The following is a 20,656-nucleotide window of genomic DNA, read 5'->3' on the forward strand; positions in this document are numbered from 1 at the left end:
ACCAGACCCCCACCTGACAGTGTTCAACAGGTAGGAGACGATCCAAAAAATGCTGAACCTTCCCATGGGACAGGTCCAGCATGGGTCTTACACCCCTCCCTCCCGACTTCTCGGGCAGAGAACACCGGGAGGAGAACGCCACGACGATGGCTTGCTTCGTCCACAGAGATTGGATCTCGTCGACCAGAGCTGTCCCTGCTGGAGACCCCGACAACAGGGTCTGTACCAAACCTGAAAACGGGTGGGGTTGTGTAAACACAAGTCCCCGCCTCACCGTTCTCTCCATCTACCTCGACATATGGTACTGCCGTAGTCATATGTGACGACACTCCCAACGCACCCGCCGTCACGTGGCGCAGGTCCGCCAGGAACTGTAGATAGTTGGCCCGGTCCCCCCCGCTGTGCGAAGACAACCCTGGAATCGTGCGAGGAGCGCGTTCCGTGTCGGAACACCTGACCCTGACACCACCCACGAGGCAATCGCACCCAAGGGGGAACCCCGACAGAAAAGGGCCTGTCTGATACGGGGGGCTTCCGATCAAAAAAGCCCCCCCACTGAACACCCCTCCAGAACATGCTGAAGGAGTTGTTCTGCAGCCGGACATGCAAGGTGTAAGGCCCCCATGGGTTCCTACACACCGTAGCCCTGCAGTGATATCACTACCACCCCAAACCATGTGAGCTGCGACCACTTGCCAATATTCCAGGAGTGGGAGCACCAACATGATACCTGGCCTGGCGAAGGCGAGGCCGGGGAAGCCCGCACTGTGTGCCTCAAAAGGTTTCGAGCCCCCCTGCTGACAACACTTAAGTTGACAGACGTAACACCAGGCTCAACCAACACAGTTCAAGGTGTGGGAGCCGCTTGACAGCACAACATTCTCACGGACAGACCCAGGCTCAGCCATCAACTGGGTGTCAGCCCCTGTCTCCATGAGAAGCGAAGAATGGGGCCGCATACGCTTCAATGAAGGTTCGCGGCCCGCAGCCAACGGAGAACGCTCAGAGCCCCGCTTCTGGGGGTACCAGAGAGAGGATTGAACGGGGAGCGGGCTGCTCGCGGCAAAATGACGACGGAGTGGTTTACCAACACCGAAATCACCCAAAATGGCCGATCCCTCGGCCGCCAAGACTGTCGGCCTCGCGATACCCTGTCGATTCTCCAACCAGGGCACCACTGGCGGGGGAAACATGGCCGCCTGTCGAGGGCCCCGTCATCGCCGCTGACGAGGCCGTGCTCTCTCTTCTTCTGGCTGCGCGGTGTGAGGCGGTGTAGGGCCTAGGACAATACCGCCCGCGCTCCAGCAGAAGACCAAAATCCCCTGCGGAGAGGGGAACCCTGAGCGGTTATAGCTTGCGGCTGGGTCAAAGCTAATAACGTCAACATCCTCGACGGAGTGGTTTACCAACACCGTGCACGATGTGTCGACGTCGGCCGGCCCTCAAGGCCCCTCCACCAGACACCATTTCTGTAATAGAAAAAACACCAATTCGAACACAGTTCTAATCGTTGCCAATTCCATACCGTGGCGGCACAAGCCTTAACAGCCCACCAGCCACTCGCCAGGCCGACCATGGTGTCGGCCGGGGCGGGGCATTGTTTCAATATATCAAAAACAAAGGACTGACGTTAACATGGAGCACCAGTGGTGATTGCAAACAGCACCCTCCACTGTGGTGTGGACCATAAAAAGGTTAAATGAACAAAAGAGCTAAACCACAAAAACTGTAGAATGAGCAAACCCATACACACAAAGTTTAAGGGGAGACGGACCAGACCCGTCTTCATTCAAAATATTCACAACAGAACACCAGCCCTAGTTTAGCCCATTTACCAAAAAAGGTAAACAAAGCCCCCCCCCGCACTACTCCCCCAGTATACCGATTGACCGTCAGTATGAATGGTTTGAGAGGAGAGAAAGCTGTAGCAAGACAGCCTTCTCATAGCAGAGTGACAAAATGAAACAATAGCCCTCTACACAGGGCCGCCCCAGGAGATGGGGGCCCTCGCGTCTAAAAACGCACAGGGCCTCACATTTCTCCCAAGCGGCCCTGCCCTTATACTACTGCAGCCTAACGCCAGGCAATGTGGAACCCAAGACAACAATTGCCTGTGCACAGACACGCAACATGTTTACCATGTCGGCTGGACCCATAGCCCCACTACCCGACGCCAACCCAGATGGGAACACCGTTCAACAAACCCCGCCGGAACACAAGGTAATACCTGGCTAGAACCTAGCCACGACCTACCCCGTTGTCAACCCATTTACCCGAAAAAGGTAAATAGAACTCAAAACCCCACAACAGCTACCGACTGACCTTCATTGATGAACCGGGCAAGAGGCGGGAGAGTGACAACATCTCACGGCGGAGACATTAAAACAGCATAGCAATTAGCAGTAGTGATAGCATGCGGCAGTAGCGATAGCATGTTAGCATAGCTTTAGATGTTTTAGCAGCACGCCCAAGACAGCTTGGAAACCGTTCCCTGCAGAGAACGTTCACCAAACCATCTTGCCCCTGGCGCCAACACACAACAAGGTTGTGTCAACAACACAAACCAGCATTACTAATACTAATACCCATGCCTGAAGACACAGGGCCTACCTGAGTACAAGCTGGCCCGACAGCCAGCCTTGTACAGCTGAACCTCGATGTGCAGTCATCAAACGAGGAACATCACAGGCCCGTCGTGTCGCCGAAAACATGCGTCGAAGATGCCAGGGGCCAGCAACCTCCGGTAAGCTTCCAACATTATTAATCTTCCTTAATCTTTTCACTCCGCTAGCTCGCATGGTGCAAAGCATCCAGTACGCTGGGACGAAAATAGAGGAAGGGTGTGTCATGACCAGAGTCATGATTATATGGGTGGTACCACCATAAGGGGTGGGGCCCCATACAGGTGGGGTGCATGTGTTTTTGTTCGTGGGAGATACATTAGGTATCACAGGCGATATAGAGTATCTCGTAAGGCTCAGAGCGGGAGCGATGCCATACGAAATATAACCCTTTCCGGGATCTTCACATAAAAAAAAAGTCAGGAAATAAATAATAACACTACACATTAACTGCCACGGATTTTCAGCATCTTATACCATTCTCTGCCAGCACTGTAAGTCTATGGAGATGTTCACCTTCTTTGCAGGGCTATAACTTTTTAAATTGTATTGCTAAATTGACATTACTATGGCCCATTCAACATCGATTATCTATCGTTCAGGATGTAGGAACGTTTTACTTTTTCATTCACACATTCATACAAAAATACCGTCTAGAACAGTGATTCCCAACCTGGGGTCCGCGGACCCCCTGTGGTCCGCCAGGGGGCGCAGGGGGTCCGCCAGACCACAGATGATTTGAGGTCTTTAAAAAAAAAAAAAAAAATTGATTTTTTTTTTTTTTTTTTATTTTTTTTTTATCATCAGAAGCATGAATAGTCTCTCCACTACAATAAAAAATAAAGATAAATAAATAAACATCTAGACATGATTTTTGAACGTTAACAGTAGGCTACCGGGTAGCCGCTAAAACGCGAATCAGTTGACTGTATCACTTTCTGTAGCTAGCCTAGCACGCTAGTTAACTTTCTCGGCTCGTCTGCAGTCAGCCGCCAGAGGCGAAAATGTGTGACAAACGAAAAGGAGATGACGTAGCTCATCTGCAAAAAAAGTTAGGACCTACAGCAATCGCGAAAATTACATCACCATGGGCTTCACTGAGGGACCAGACAAACGACCTGAGTGTGTGATTTGTGGAGAAAAGTTGGCAAACTCGAGCCTGAAGCCCAGCAAGCTGAAGAGACATCAGGCGTCTAAGCACCCAGAAACCGTTGGGAAGGATCCAGACTTTTTTCGGAGGAAAGAACAGTCTCTCAAGGCGAACAAGCCTGTTGATGTTAGAGTAGCGTGGAGCAGGGGTGGCAGTGATTTACAGAAGGCTACCGAAGCCTCCTTTGAGTGTTCGCTTTTAATTGCAAAAGCAAAGAAACCGCACAATATTGGCGAGCAGCTCATCAAACCAGCCTGCATCAAAATGGTTTAGAAACTGTGCGGCCCACAGGTGGCGGATAAACTAAAATCAGTACCACTCTCGAACAATGTAGTGAAAGACCGAATTGATAAGATGTCAAGTGATTGCGAGCAGCAGCTGTCAGAAAAGCTTAGAAAGGGTCCATTTGCCATACAACTTGATGAAACTACAACTGTCGCAGACGAGGCTGTGCTCATCGTTTATGTGCAATATATTGAAAATGAGGATCTGAAGCAGGACATTCTCATGTCAGTCAACCTTACTACCAGGATATTTTTACTGCAGTGGATTCTTACTTCATTCAACATAAATGCAAACCGTTCACCATTAGGGCCTGATTTGAGAGGATGAATACAGGATTTGAATATTGGCCAACATTTTTAAATACATATGGTGCAAGATTAGATTTGTTGATTGAAGGCACAAGTCAAAGAAGCATAGTGGGTCTAATTATGATGCATATGCCTGTGTATAAGCAGTTTGTTATTAAAATGACAAAAAAAAGGTATTAAACCCAGCTAGGACAGATTCTCTCTGCTACTGATTGGAATTTCCTGTCTCATATTTAGTTTAATTTGTTGCATTGATTTGTTCCATAAATGCAAACCGTTCACCATTAGGGACTGATTTGAGAGGATGAATACAGGATTTGAATATTGGCCAAACATTTTGAAATGCATATGGTGCAAGATGAGATTTGTTGATTGAAGGCACAAGTTAAAGAAGCATAGTGGGTCTAATTGTGATGCATATGCCTGTGTATAAGCAGTTTGTTATTAAAATGACAAAAAAAGGTATTAAACCCAGCTAGGACAGATTCTCTCTGCTACTGATTGGAATTTCCTGTCTCATATTTAGTTTAATTTGTTGCATTGATTTGTTCCATAAATGCAAACCGTTCACCATTAGGGCCTGATTTGAGAGGATGAATACAGCATTTGAATATTGGCCAAACATTTTGAAATGCATATGGTGCAAGATGAGATTTGTTGATTGAAGGCACAAGTCAAAGAAGCATAGTGGGTCTAATTGTGATGCATATGCCTGTGTATAAGCAGTTTGTTATTAAAATGAAAAAAAAAAGTATTTTATGGTATCTTATTAGGAGGGGGTCCGCGAATTTCATCAGAGATGTTTGGGGGTCCCTGGGGGGAAAAAGGTTGGGAACCACTGGTCTAGAATATAAACATGTTTTTATCGTTTTCTGCAGTAATTCCTAGAACGTGAGATATAGGCATAAATGCATATATACATTATCAAATGCCGTTTGTTGCCGATCGACGCTATATTAAAAATTTCAACTGCACATGGTCCTAAACGTTATGACTGATCATGCACGGGTGAACGGAGGGGGGGGGCGTTTATAATTCCGTGATCGTCGTTAAATGATTTATGTAGTATGGGTGATATATAGATCGGAGCAGTTTGCATCGATAATAATAAACAAAAACGCTGAAAGTCACGGCAGCCTATTCTTACCGTTGGGCGATGATACTGGAGCAAACAGATCCCAGTTATTCGATGGGGATCGAGGCGATCCATTTCCGGTTTGTATAATACTAATACACGCCCAAATCATGTCGATTATTGAGTTATGGCAGCGATCCATATCCACGGTGTGTGGCTAGAGTCCTGCGATGATATGCGAGTGGCCGGACGGATTTAGGAGACGCACCGATATCCAACCGGCATTTCCGGTTTGGCAACTCGCCGATCATACACCAGGTGGCAGTATTGAAGCGTTGCAGAGTTGTGCCGAGTCCCACAGCATCAGACAAGGCTCTGTGAGTGAAATATGAATACCATGGCGAAAATATGAAATATGATCAAAATAACGTCGTACGCCGTGGATTGGCAAAATTCGCATGAACTTGAAATACGTTGTACAACGTGAATGGCGCACAAAGTGTTAATGAAATAAATAACACTATTTATGAAATAAATATACAGTACCTACAGGCCACATAGCTCTAGCTCTGTACTATTTAAAAGCACAGTGATTGATTGATTGAATTGATTGATTGAAAACTTTATTAACAGATTGCAGAATGGGTACAATACAGTACAGCTCAATACACACAATTGTTAAGGGGATGCAGACCAGAGAAAGACTTTCGTTTTGTTTACATCAGGGTCCCCCATTTTCAATTCATCAGGACATATATGACACACACGACATACAGATAGACAGTACTGCTACATCTATACATTTATGACATACCAGATTTACAAATACAGTACTGTTTGTGATACAAAAAGAGTCTAAAAAGAGAGTATATACATTTGATATAGAAACTGTACATTGGAGGAGGTTGGGTAGGTGAGGTGGGGGGGGGACTGTACATTGGAGGTGGTTGGGTAGGTGGGGTGGGGTTGGGTAGACAGGGTGGGGGAAACTGTACAACTGTACAGGACACACTCAAAGGTTATCGCACCTCAGAGATGGCAGTGGACATGTATGACAGGACAAAGGCCCTATGTAAGGGCCTTGGGATTGAGGAACATACTACGAGCCAAAGGAGGAAGCAGAAAAGGATGGACGAGTATGTAGTTGAGTCATCTTGTGGCACAAGCTCAGACCTCAGCTCAGGAGATCAGCTGAGACAGAGACTGTTCTATCCAGTCCTCGACAGCATGCTGCAAGAGCTTGAGAGCAGGTTCTCATGAGTTGGAGAACAACTTATGAGAGGCATACAGGCATGTTATCCAGCCTCAGACCAGTTTCTCTCAGTGGAATTGCTGCAACCCCTCGCCACACATTACAATATCCAACTACTGCCAGAGAAGATCACAGTTGCAAAGTGTTTCATGGCCAGGACAGGCAGAGATATAGAACGTGAGATATAGGCATAAATGCATATATACATTATCAAATGCCGTTTGTTGCCGATCGACGCTATATTAAAAATTTCGACTGTACATGGTCCTAAACGTTATGACTGATCATGCACGGGTGAACGGAGGGGGGGGGGGGGGGGTCGTTTATAATTCCGTGATCGTCGTTAAATGATTTATGTAGTATGGGTGATATATAGATCGGAGCAGTTTGCATCGATAATAATAAACAAAAACGCTGAAAGTCACGGCAGCCTCCTCTTACCATTGGGCGATGATACTGGAGCAAACAGATCCCAGTTATTCGATGGGGATCGAGGCGATCCATTTCCGGTTTGTATAAGTCCACTACTATCCAAAGTGTATTTTCCTTCCTGGATGATAATAATAATAATAATAATGCATTTGATTTATAATGCGCCTTTCAGGACACTAAAAAAAATCCACAAATCGGTGAATGAAGAAATTATAGGATCAAATGAAAACTACTACTTACTAAAAATGGATGTTTAAAAGTACTAAAAACCAACAAAAAATATCAAACACTAACAAACATTCAGCACAGACAATGGGGATGCTGCCATCTAAATTGGGCCGGGCCAAATAAATAATACTTTTATTCTGCACATTTCTAAAAGCTCTGTGGATGTATTATTAAAGAAATTATAATAAAAGAAGATAACTTTACATTTATCTATAGCACCTTTAAATTATAAATTCATTAATCAATAATTATTTGGGGGGAAAAGCAATACTTTTATTCTGCACCTTTCAAAAAGCTCAGGTTCAGTTATTTTTTACTCTACATAAAGATGTTATCTATAGCACCTTTAATTTTTTCCATATCACCCGTTCCTTGTAGCACACGCGTTATACTCCCTTCTGAGACACAGACTTTGCTTTGGATACAATGAGTCACTGGATTACTATTATCCTCAACTCTCATCCAGAGCGGTTCCCTCCTGCTCTGGATTAGGACAGATTACAGGACCCTCCAGATTGGGATTACCGTAGTAATACATCTAGGCTCTTCCTCTTTATGGGGGGGGGGGGGGGGTGACATACTAAAGAAGCTACTCACCAAGGTAAAACAACCTGACATCACATTACTCCCCAGTGTGATCTCTCACAGTGTGCTTTTCTTTTATATTGTGATATTGATATATAATCCTATTCTATAATCCTATAGGACTCTCTGAGTCCTGCATTATTATATTGCACCTGATTGGATAAATAACACGCTGGTGCTCTAGTGCGACATCTAGTGGCTGAATGTTATCTATAGCACCTTTAACATCTAGTGGCTGAATGTTATTTATAGCACATTTAACATCTAGTGGCTGAATGTTATCTATAGCACCTTTAACATCTAGTGGCTGAATGTTATTTATAGCACATTTAACATCTAGTGGCTGAATGTTATTTATAGCACCTTTAACATCTAGTGCATGAATGTTATCTATAGCACCTTTAACATCTAGTGGCTGAATGTTATCTATAGCACCTTTAACATCTAGTGGCTGAATGTTATATATAGCACCTTTAACATCTAGTGGCTGAATGTTATCTATAGCACCATCTAGTGGCTGAATGTTATCTATAGCACCTTTAACATCTAGTGGCTGAATGTTATCTATAGCACCTTTAACATCTAGTGGCTGAATGTTATCTATAGCACCTTTAACATCTAGTGGCTGAATGTTATCTATAGCACCATCTAGTGGCTGAATGTTATCTATAGCACCATCTAGTGGCTGAATGTTATCTATAGCACCATCTAGTGGCTGAATGTTATCTATATAGCACCTTTAACATCTAGTGTCTGAATGTTATCTATATAGCACCTTTAACATCTAGTGGCTGAATGTTATCTATAGCACCTTTAACATCTAGTGGCTGAATGTTATCTATAGCACCTTTAACATCTAGTGGCTGAATGTTATCTATAGCACCTTTAACATCTAGTGGCTGAATGTTATCTATAGCACCTTTAACATCTAGTGGCTGAATGTTATCTATAGCACCTTTAACATCTAGTGGCTGAATGTTATCTATAGCACCTTTAACATCTAGTGCTTTGCTATCGCTTTGCTTTGCTGTCGCAGCCCCTGAACTGTGGAACAGCATCCCCACCTCCATTAGGCTCCTCGCCCCTCGATAGATGCCTTCAAATTGAGGCTCAAAACCCACTTCTACCTACTAGCCTTTCCCGTTCACTGACTCATGCCCTGTTTTCCTATGTGTTTGCCTGTGTGCCCTCCCATACAACGGAGTGTGATTGTTGTCTATATGTATCTTGTGTATCTACCCTCTGTACAGCACTTTGGTTGACACGCGTCATGTTAAATGTGCTATATAATGGCTATATTATATAGTGGCTGAATGTTATCTAGATTTTTTTCATGGCCCCCATTTCAACACCTTTCTCATAGCACTGACATAACACAGAGTGGGGGGGAGAGAGTGGGGGGATGCTGGAGGTCAGGGGAGAGTGGGGGGTGGGGGCAGGGGAAAGAGGGGGGGACAGGGGGGGCTACTTCAAGACAGACCTTTCACACAGCTGGGCTTGTTGACGCTGGATTTGGACCCCAGACCCAACTGGCCCCAGTTATTGCTCCCGAACATGAAGAGCTTCCCGTTTTCTGTGGGAAAGAAAATACAGCTTAATGTTCCTATTGACTTCCAGTGTGGAAGCAGCACCTTAATGTTCCTATTGACTTCCAGTGTGGAAGCAGCACCTTAATGTTCCTATTGACTTCCAGTGTGGAAGCAGCACCTTAATGTTCCTATTGACTTCCAGTGTGGAAGCAGCACCTTAATGTTCCTATTGACTTCCAGTGTGGAAGCAGCACCTTAATGTTCCTATTGACTTCCAGTGTGGAAGCAGCACCTTAATGTTCCTATTGACTTCCAGTGTGGAAGCAGCACCTTAATGTTCCTATTGACTTCCAGTGTGGAAGCAGCACCTTAATGTTCCTATCGACTTCCAGTGTGGAAGCAGCACCTTAATGTTCCTATTGACTTCCAGTGTGGAAGCCCTGGATGTAGGCCACAGTAACGTTTTAGGCCCAATCATCATCATCATCATCATCATCATCATCATCACCATCATCATCATCACCATCATCATCATCATCATCAACCTTTATTTATTCTCGAGATTACAATTGAGGTCACCCTCATTTTCAATGTCGTCGAGACTTTACAGACATTTCAATGCACACATTTCTACAATATAACAATAATAAATATTAATAATCTATATAGTTCAAGTCAAGTGTCCCTTTGTTGATCCCCTTGGGGAAATTCAAGTGTCATAGCAGCGTGGGGGAGGGGGAGGTAAAAGGGAGGGGAGGTGATTGATTGATTGATTGAAAACTTTATTAACTCTTTCAGTGCCACTCACGAGATTTCTCGTGTTTTTTTATAGGTGGTTGCTAGCCACTCACGAGATTTCTCTGATTTTTTTTTTTTTTTTTTGCGATCTGAAAAATTATTGCATCACCCGAGCCTACCCGAGTATTGCCGAGCTGCGCCGGTGATCACTGTGGAAAAAAGCGCCCCCTGTCGTCTCCCAGATGACATAAGTGATTTTGGAATGGACTCAATGAAAATGAATGGGGAAAAAAATCCGGTACTCCACATTTTCCAGTTCACTGATCCAGCCGGGGTTACTAGAGTTCATTCTGGAGCCTCAGATCCCCGCGGATCATGGAGATCCACTGTGTCGCGTTGGATCCATACACGTATCGATTTTTTCGAATGGTGATCAGGAATTGGAATATACCAGTTGGATACCATCTGATGTCAGGTAAGGACTCTATGTTATAAGTGGTAGGATAATCAGAGTAAGTTTGATGAAGTTATAAGCTGTTTTGTGAAATGTCTTCTTTCGGTCTCACTGTAAAAGTCAGAGAGGAAATCAACGAGGCGATTATCCGCGCGCGGCCGTAATGTGCGTGCGTGCACGTATAATATTGATCATCTAGCGTTTATTTGAAAACGATTCATAAAAAGGCCGACGAATATCAACGTTGTGGAATATTCCACTAAAAGACGATTTTCATAGAATGCTCCAGAATGAGCTGTTTTTTATATCAAAACGGGGGCTTTTCTAACTGCTCTGAAACGGCAACGACGCGATAAAAAAACAATCTACCTTCACAGCACTGACTGGAAAATAGTCTTTGATAATGCGATGGGCAGATTAGACACATAGCCATAATTTAAAACATAGATTAGGCGATATTAACGTTAACATTGGCGCGGATGGTGGCATTCAAGCGGTAAAACGGAAAACCAGGCGTGGCATTGAAAGAGTTAACAGATTGCAGAATGGGTACAGTTCAGTACAGCTCAATACATACAATTGTTAAGGGGATGCAGACCAGAGAAAGACTTTCGTCTTGTTTATATCAGGGTCCCCCATTTTCAATTCATCATAACATTTATGACATACATGACATACAGATAGACAGTACTGCTACATCTATACATTTTATGACATACCAGATTTACAAATACAGTACTGTTTGTGATACGAAAAGAGTCCAGAAAAGAGAGTATATACATTTGACGTAGAAACTGTACATTGGAGGAGGTTGGGTAGGTGGGGGGGGGGGGGGGGGGGGGGACGTGTTTAGTCCCTTGTTTGAGCCGAATCTGGGTTTAACATGATTTGTGGAGCTCCCTCTGGTGTTGTGATCGTGGTATTCACTGACCTTTGGGAAGTATTTTGACATGTACATGGGTACCTTGGTCGCGTAGTGTATCTTGTAGACCAGGCCCATTGCAAGTTGCTGTACTCTGTCGTCTACTCTAAGCCATCCTAGGTTGTCAAAGTGTGCAGGGGTGAGGTGGGTTCTAGGAGTCAGGTCAAGCAGTAGTCTGACCAGTTTGTTTTGAGATGTTTGTAATTTTGTTTTTAGCGCCTTTGAGGTGCTTTGGTACCATGAGGTGCAAGCATAGTCGTAGTACCCTTGAATGAGTGCTCCTGCCAGAGTCTTCAGGGTATTCTTGTTTACCAGAGAGGAGATCCGGTACAAGAATCGAGTTCGTTTGTTGACTTTTTTTATTACATTGGATGCCATTTTGTCACAGGAAAGATTTGCCTCTAGGATGGAACCCAGGTAGGTAATATCATCTTTCCTTGTGACAATATTGTCTCCCACTGTAACTGAGAAGCCGCCGGTCTTGCTGAGTTTGTTATTTGATCCAAAGAGAATGGACTCTGTTTTGCCCAGGTGTAATGATAGTTTGTTATCAGCGAGCCAGGTGCAGATTTTGCCTAGTTCCGTGCTGAGGGTTTTTTCAACCTGCAACTTGTTCTTGTCAGAGACCAGCAGGGCTGAGTCGTCCGCAAACAGGAACAAGTTGCAGTCACAAGCTGACGACATGTATTTGCATAAATTAGGAACAGTAGCGGTCCTAGTATGCTTCCTTGTGGAACACCACAGCTCACTGTGAGGGGGGGGGGGGGATAGGGTACCGTTTACCTCCACCATCTGTTCTCTCCCCTCCAGCTAGGATTGCATCCAGCTCACTGATGAACTATCAAAACCAATTGCTTTTAGCTTGTCCATTAGAATGGAGTGATTGACAGTGTCGAAGGCCTTTTGTAGGTCCAGCATGACCATGCCGCAGTATTTGCCCGCGTCCACCTGTTATGGTTTGTAACCGACCTCAAACGCAACGGCACAGACAGGAAGTTCAGAGTTAGCCAAATGCTAGGGCGTATTTATTTACAGAGTCAAAAGAAGGATAAAGTACAATAATCAAACAAATAGGGAGACTGCCTTCGGCAGAGTCATCTGCCGCTCTGCAGAATCCTCCTGGTGATAGTGGTGGGGAATTGGCATGTAAGTAAGTAAGTAAGTAAGTATTTATAAAGCACCTTTCATACATGTCATGTAGCTCAAAGTGCTGTACATGTGACGTTGTAGCGGCTCTGCAGATACTCCCAGCAGATAGTGGTGGGGAATTGGCATGTGACGTTGTAGCGGCTCTGCAGATACTCCCAGCTTTCACTCAGGGTGGAAAACGGAGAGAGAGAGAGAGAGAGAGAGAGAGAGATATCAGAAACAGTCCAACGAAACACAGAGGCAGTGTGGTTCCCTCCTTCCTAGCTGGGTCCAGAACCAATTGACAGTGACAGTCTTCAGTGTTCCCCACAACACACAATTTAGCTGAGTTAGTGCAACAAAACGAAGTCTTCAGTGTCTCTTCCAAAACACACAATCAGAATAATCCAGAACCAATTGATAGTGACAGTCTTCAGTGTTCCCCACAACACACAACTTAGCTGAGTCAGTGCAAACAAAACGAAGTCTTCAGTGTCTCTTCTATACACACAATCAGAATACTCCAGAGGGGTTTGGTTCCACTCACCCAAGCGCAACGCGTAAAGCGGGCAAAACGAGGCGCAGCTCCAAACGGGGAACAAGGTTCTCAACAGCGGATCTCCACAGAAAGGTCCTGGAGAGAAAGTAGACCAGGAACAGCGACGGGGAAAAAGCAGGCAAATGCAGTTGTATTCCAGAACGACCCGACAACGATAGAAGGGAGGTCCCGGTATATAAAGCCCTCTGGGGCGCTAATCACAAACTATGACAGCTGCGTGATGAAAGTGGCAATCGTTCAAAAAGCATGTGGAGAGGAATGCACCAATCAGCACCATACCTCAGGAGAGCGTGTGGCGGGGAACCAACCAAACCTCACAGTACCCCCCCCTCCACGGGAGCCACCCGGGGACCAGCCCGACCCGGCTCGCCCGGATGGCCACGATGGAAGTCGGTGATTAGGCCGGGATCCACGATAAGCTGGCGGGAGACCCAGCTCCGTTCCTCCGGGCCGTACCCCTCCCAGTCCACCAGGTACTGGAACCCCCGACCCCGCCGTCGAACGCCCATCAACCGGCGGACCTGCCACTGGGGGTGACCGTCCACCATCACGGGAGGAGGTGGTTCCGGAGCAGGAGGCATCAGGGGACTGAGAGAGACAGCCTTAACCCGGGACACATGGAAAACGGGGTGAATGTGCATGGACGCAGGAAGCTCAAGACTCACCGCCGCCGTACTGAGTACCTTCAGAACCTCAAAAGGACCGACGAACCGGGGGTTAAGCTTCTTGGCCGAGGACCGAAGCGGAAGGTCCCTTGCGGAAAGCCACACTCTCTGCCCAGGGTGGTACGTCGGTGCAGGGACCCGGCGCCGGTCAGCCCCACGACTGGCGCGCTCCGATGACCGGAGCAGCGCAGTCCTGGTGATCTCCCAGACCCGACGGCACCGGTCGAGGTGGTCCTGTACCGAGGGAACTGCCACCTCCGACTCCTGTGCAGGGAAAAGAGGGGGTTGGTAGCCCAGGGATACCTCAAAGGGTGAGAGGCCGGTGGCGGAACTGACCATAGAGTTGATGGAGTACTCGACCCAGGGAAGGAAACGGCTCCAAGAAGCGGGTTTCTCGGCAGCCACACACCGAAGAGCAGACTCCACACTTTGGTTCATCCTCTCCGTTTGTCCGTTAGTCTGGGGATGATAACCAGAGGAAAGACTGACCGTTGCCCCCAATCCCTTGCAAAAAGCCCGCCATACCTGGGAAGTGAATTGGGGCCCTCGGTCCGAGACGACGTCCTGGGGAAACCCATGGAGGCGAAACACGTGGCGTGTCAGGAGGTCTGCCGTCTCGGCCGCTGAGGGAAGCTTGGGAAGGGCCACGAGATGAACCCCCTTGCTGAACCGATCCACCACGGTCAGTAGGCACGTGTTCCCCTGGGAAGAAGGAAGACCCGTGACGAAGTCCAACGCCACATGGGACCAAGGACGGCTCGGAATGGGAAGCGGCTGCAATAGCCCGGAGGGTGCCTGGTGGGAGGCCTTGCTGCGGGCGCAGACTGCGCAGGCCAGTACGAACTCCTTGACGTCGTTCCTCATGGTGGGCCACCAGAATCGACGAGCCAGGAAGGAGAACGTGCGATGAACGCCTGGGTGGCAGGGAACCGGCTGGTATGGCCCCACTGGAGGACCCGGGACCGGACTGAGTCGGGGACGAAGAGACGATGAACCGGTACATTGCCTGGAGCGCGATGGAAGCGTAGGGCACGCCTTACCACCCCCTCGATGCCCAAGGTGACTACTCCTACCACCCTGGCCTCTGGGAGGATGGGAGTCGGGTCCTCAGTGGTTGGAGCCCCCTTGGAGTGTAACCGGGACAGGGAGTCGGCCTTCGTGTTGCGGGAACCAGGGCGAAACGTCAGCGAGAAGTCGAACCGACTGAGGAAGCTGGCCCATCTTGCCTGCCGGCCATTGAGGCGCTTGGAAGCACGGATGTACGTCAGGTTCTTGTGGTCCGTCCAAATGGTAAATGGCTCCTCGGCCCCCTCTAGCCAATGACGCCACTCCTCCAAGGCAGCCACAACCGCCAGCAGCTCCCGATTGCCGATGTCGTAGTTCCTCTCGGCAGGGAGGAAACGACGCGAGTAGAAGGCGCACGGATGTACCTTCTGGTCCGTTGCCGACCGCTGGGATAAGATAGCTCCTAGTCCAGTATCCGAGGCGTCCACCTCTACGATGAACTGTCTCTTGGGGTCTGGATGGAGCAAGATCGGGGCGGAAGTGAACCTCTTCTTGAGGGAGCGGAACGCAGCACACGCCGCTGAGGACCAGTCGAACGGCAGGGCGGGAGAGGTCAGCCTGGTAAGCGGTTCCGCCACCTGACTGTAGTTCCGGATGAATCTTTGGTAGAAGTTGGCGAACCCGAGGAAGCTCTGTAACTCCTTCCGAGAGGTGGGTTCCGGCCACTCCTCCACGGCCCGGATCTTGCGAGGGTCAGCTCGGGTCAAGCCTTTCTCCACGATGAAGCCCAGGTAATCGACGGAGTCGGAGTGGAATCGGCACTTCTCTGCCTTGACGAAGAGCCGATTGTGGAGGAGGCGCTCCAGCATGTGGATGTCGTCTAGGTATACTACCACAAACTCCTCCAGCATGTCACGAAGGACGTCGTTCATGAGTGCCTGGAATACCGCCGGAGCGTTGGTGAGGCCGAACGGCATTACCAGGTACTCGTAGTGGCCCCTGGGAGTCTTGAAGGCGGTCTTCCACTCATCGCCCTCTCGGATACGGACCAGATGGTAGGCACTCCGGAGGTCCAGCTTGGTAAAGACGGTAGCCTGGGTGAGAGGCTCGAAGGTGGAGTTCATGAGAGGAAGAGGGTACTTGTTCTTAATGGTGATCTCGTTGAGCTGGCGATAGTCGATGCAGGGTCGAAGGTCTCCGTCCTTCTTCCCAACAAAGAAGAAACCGGCCGCCACAGGGGAGGAGGAAGGCCGAATGAGTCCTGCTTCCAAGGACTCAGAGATATATTGATCCATCGCTGCCTTCTCAGGGACGGTCAGACTGTAGAGGCGGCTGCCGGGAAGGGGAGCCCCTGAGCGGAGGTCGATGGCACAGTCGTAAGGCCGGTGAGGCGGAAGGGTCTGAGCCCTGGACTTACTGAAAACCTCCTCAAGGTCGTGGTACTCGGGGGGTATGGCCGAGAGGTCCGGAGGCGGCTCACAAATGGATCTCCGGGGCGAGGGACAGGACGCCGCCTGAAGACACTGGGCATGACAGGAGGAGCTCCACCCCCTGATGGTACCGGAGGACCAGGCGATGTGGGGCTCGTGCAGCGCGAGCCAGGGCCGGCCCAGGACTACAGGGACAAGAGGGGATCTGGTGATAAAAAACTGGAGTCTCTCAACGTGGTTACCAGCAATGGTGAGCAGGACAGGACAGGTGCGTTGAGTGATGTCAGCCAGGCGGTGTTGGTCCAATGCGAACACCTCCAATGGCCTCACGAGGTCCTCTAGTGGAATGTTGGCCCGGGTAGCAAACTCGAAGTCTAGGAAACTCTCGTCAGCACCCGAGTCAATGAGTGCCTCCACCGTGGCCCGTTGGTCCGCCCAGGCCAGGGTGACGCTCATCAGACGGCTAGGTGGTGCACGGCTCTGGGAACGAGAAAAACGGCTCACCAGGATCTCCCGGGGTCCCGGCGAGCCTGGTCTTTTGGCTGGGTGGGGCAGTTGGCGATACGGTGTCCATCCCGACCGCAGTAGAGGCAAAGGCCGGACCTGAACCTCGCCTCCCATTCAGCTTGGCCAAGATGTGAACGTCCCAGCTGCATGGGTTCCTCCCCGGGCACCGAACGGGAGGGGAAGGAACCACCAGTTGTGTTGGGAGCAGGGCGGACCGCAGTACCGTCATGAGTATGGGGGGTCTGGGGAACCTCTGGAGGTCCCGGTCGGGTTCTCTCACGTCTTCTCTCCTGGAGGCGTCCGTCGATGCGAATGGCGAGGCTGAATAGGTCTTCGAGGGACTCAGGTTCCTCACGGGTCGCGAGCTGGTCCCTGACAGCGTCGTTGAGCCCCCTCCTGAAGGTGAGACGAAGCGCTTGATCGTTCCAACCGCTCTCCGTTGCCGCCAGTCTGAACTCCAGCACGTAGTCGGTGACCCCGCCACTGCCCTGCCGGAAGGTGCCCAACCGAGCTCCAGGGTCCTGGCCACGGGCTGGGTGGTGGAAAACCCTGCGGAACTCAGCCACGAAGTCTGGGTAGGAAAAACAGAAATTTATATTGTAGACAATGATTTTATTTGTGCAAGTGTGCCTGAACTTAATATACAAGAACTGCCTAATAAGTTCTGCATAGTAGGCATTATCTTTTATGTATAAATCCTAAATAGATTCAGTATTGTGGCCTATATTGACAGCGAATTACAATCAGAAACACAAGAGAGAAACATGTCTACTGTATATTAATATATTACCTTTGAGCTCTAGTTAGCTTGGCTAACTTTAACATGTTTTCTGGTTATAACTTCTTTGTTTAGCTAACAGATTAATGCTGTTGAGGGCTAGAAATTGTTGTGTAATGTGTTCCTATATACCTCAATGAGCCAGTCAGACAGTAGGTACCGTAGTTATAGCATTTAATGTAGCCGTGTGTATATCCATACAACAAGTCGTGAGCATACACAATTGCACTCTGAACTCTAGTCAAGTCCCGCCCACTCCTCTAGGCTATTGGCTTACACCACATCTCCCTTTTTGACCTGTTAGAATAACATTAACATTTCCCGTTTCACATGAACATCTTCACATAACATTCACTTAAGAATAAATGTGTTTATGAAACTGGTTAGACAATGCACTTTTTACGTGTACATTAGAACATCAAACAATGCACTCTTTACGTGTACATTCAAAAAAAATCAAACAATGTTCCGCTCACAGATCTAGTCTCTGAGGTCTGACAACTCTCTGCCTGACCTTGTTCTGACCGTGTCAGGGGAGACCCGAGGTGAGTCCATACCAGACAGTACTGGTTGAGGAGAACCAGGCACAACAGGAATGTCCTCCTGTGGTGTATGACTGTGTCGGGCTTCATGTCTCTGTTCGGGCATAGGCACTAGGTGATGACGGTTTCGTCTGATTGTGCCATGTGGCCCGCTGATAAGGTAGGACCGCGGTGTGTGATGTGCGGCTGTCACTGTGCCTGGTGACTTCATATCGGTGACCCACACCGGATCCCCTGGTGACAGCGTTGTGAGATTCTTCACCCTGTGTCTCTGGTTGAAATGCTTCGAATCCATCCATCTCTTCTCTCTTTCCCTTTGCTGAAGCCTCCTTAGATCGGGAAGTGCCGGCTCCAACACCGCTGGGAAGGTAGGCACCGTTGTGCGCAGACGGCGTCCCATGAGTAGCTGTGCTGGGCTGAAACCATTACTCAAAGGCGTCGCCCTGTATGCGAGCATGGCTAGATATGGATCTGATGATTTCTTCAGCAGATTCTTAATCGTTTTGACAGCTCGTTCCGACTCGCCGTTCGATTGGGGAAATCTCGGACTGCTGGTTGTGTGCACAAAGTCATAATGTGCAGCGAAGGCTTGCATGTCCTGTCCCGAAAATTGGGGCCCGTTATCAGATATCAAAGTCTCTGGAATTCCATGCCGAGCGAACATCGATTTGAAGTGAACTATGACATCTGATGATCTTGTTGGGCCTAGTTTGGCTATCTCCACGTACCTGGAGTAGTAGTCAACCACGAGCAGATAGTTGCTACCGTTCAGGGAGAACAGGTCTGCCCCCAGCTTCTGCCAGGGCCTGTCGGGGAGTGTAGTTGGCATGAGTGGCTCACGCGTGTTCACCCGCTCTTCGAGGCACGCTCTACAGTTTAGAACTAGCTCCTCTATCTGACCGCTCAACCCTGGCCACCACACAGCCTGCCTTGCCCGGTCTCCGCACTTGACCACCCCCTGGTGGCCCTCGTGTATCCTTTCCAAAACACTGTTCCTCATTGTGGAGGGGATCACCAATCTCGTGCCCCTCAGCAGCAGCCCGTCATGCACACTCAGGACGGCGCGCTCCGCCCAGTAGAGCCTCACCGGCCCTTCCAGTCTGCTGCGGTCTGGCCACCCCTGCACGCAGTATTGCATGACCTGTGTGCACACACTGTCGCTGCCCAGCTGTTCCCTGAGATCGTGTAAGTAGCTGCTACTTGCTGGTAGGTTATCCATGATGGAGTCGACATAGATATTGGTGTCCTCCATCAGCTCTTTGTCCCGTCCGGTGCCGCCATCCCCCAGAGGCGCACGCGACAGGGTGTCGGCTGTAGTCAGACTCTTCCCCGCAACGTGAGTGACGAAGTAGGAGTATCTCATGAGACGCATACGGAACCGCTGTATCCGTGGTGGGAGAGCGTCGAGCGCCTGTCCCCCTAGCAAGCTCACCAGTGGCTTATGGTCTGTTTCCAACTCGAAATGCAGACCCAGGATAAAGTCATTGAACCTCTCACACGCCCAGGTCAGGGCCAGAGCCTCCTTTTCTACCTGGGCGTACCGCTGCTCTGTGGGTGTGAGAGACCTGGAGGCATACGCTACAGGTGCCCAGACGTCATTGTTTCTCTGTAGCATGACCGCTCCCAATCCGTATGACGAGGCATCTGCCGAAATCTTCAGGTCACGATTGGGATCGTACAGCTGGAGAACAGGTGTAGATGAGAGCTCTTGTTTGAGGTTGTCGAATGCCTTTTGCTGTTCGTGTCCCCAGACCCACAGGTTCTTCTTAGAAAGCAAGTCTCTCAGCGGCTTGTCCTTCTCCGCCAGATTAGGAATGAACTTCCCGAGCTGGTTGACCATGCCCAGGAAGCTCCTGAGCTTAGTCATGTCAGTTGGCCGGTCCATGTGTTGAACCGCTCTTGTTTTGTCCGGGTCTGACCTCACCCCCTCCGCGGAGACAACGTGTCCAAGGAACTTCACCTCTCGCACGCCAAACTCACATTTGTCCATGTTGAGAGTGATTCCAGCCTTTTGCGCCCTCTCCAGGACAACATGCACCCTTGCATCGTGCTCCACTTGAGATGAGCCCCATATGAGGACGTCGTCCATATGGCAGGCGACCCCTTCGAGACCCTCTGTGACCTCTGTCACCATCCGATTCTGGAAATGTTCTGGGGCAGAAGAAATTCCAAATGGTAGTCGATTGAAGTAGTAACGGCCGAATGGGGTGATAAATGTAGTGTAGAGTGCAGACTCCTTCGCCAGAGGAATCTGCCAGAACCCCATATTAGCATCCAGTTTAGTGAAGAGTTGTGCTCCTGCTAGCATGCCGAGGGTTTGGTCAACTGAGGGGAGCATAAACTTCTCTCTGCACACGGCCTCATTCAGAGGGGTTAAGTCCACACAGATGCGGACCTCGTCCTTCGCCTTCTTCGGGGTTACGACCATGCCGCAGCACCAGTCTGTAGGTTCCTCGATCCTGG

The sequence above is a fragment of the Notolepis coatsorum genome (genome assembly GCF_963971535.1).
Source record: "Notolepis coatsorum genome assembly, contig: SCAFFOLD_358, whole genome shotgun sequence".
NCBI classification, from domain to species: domain Eukaryota; kingdom Metazoa; phylum Chordata; class Actinopteri; order Aulopiformes; family Paralepididae; genus Notolepis; species Notolepis coatsorum.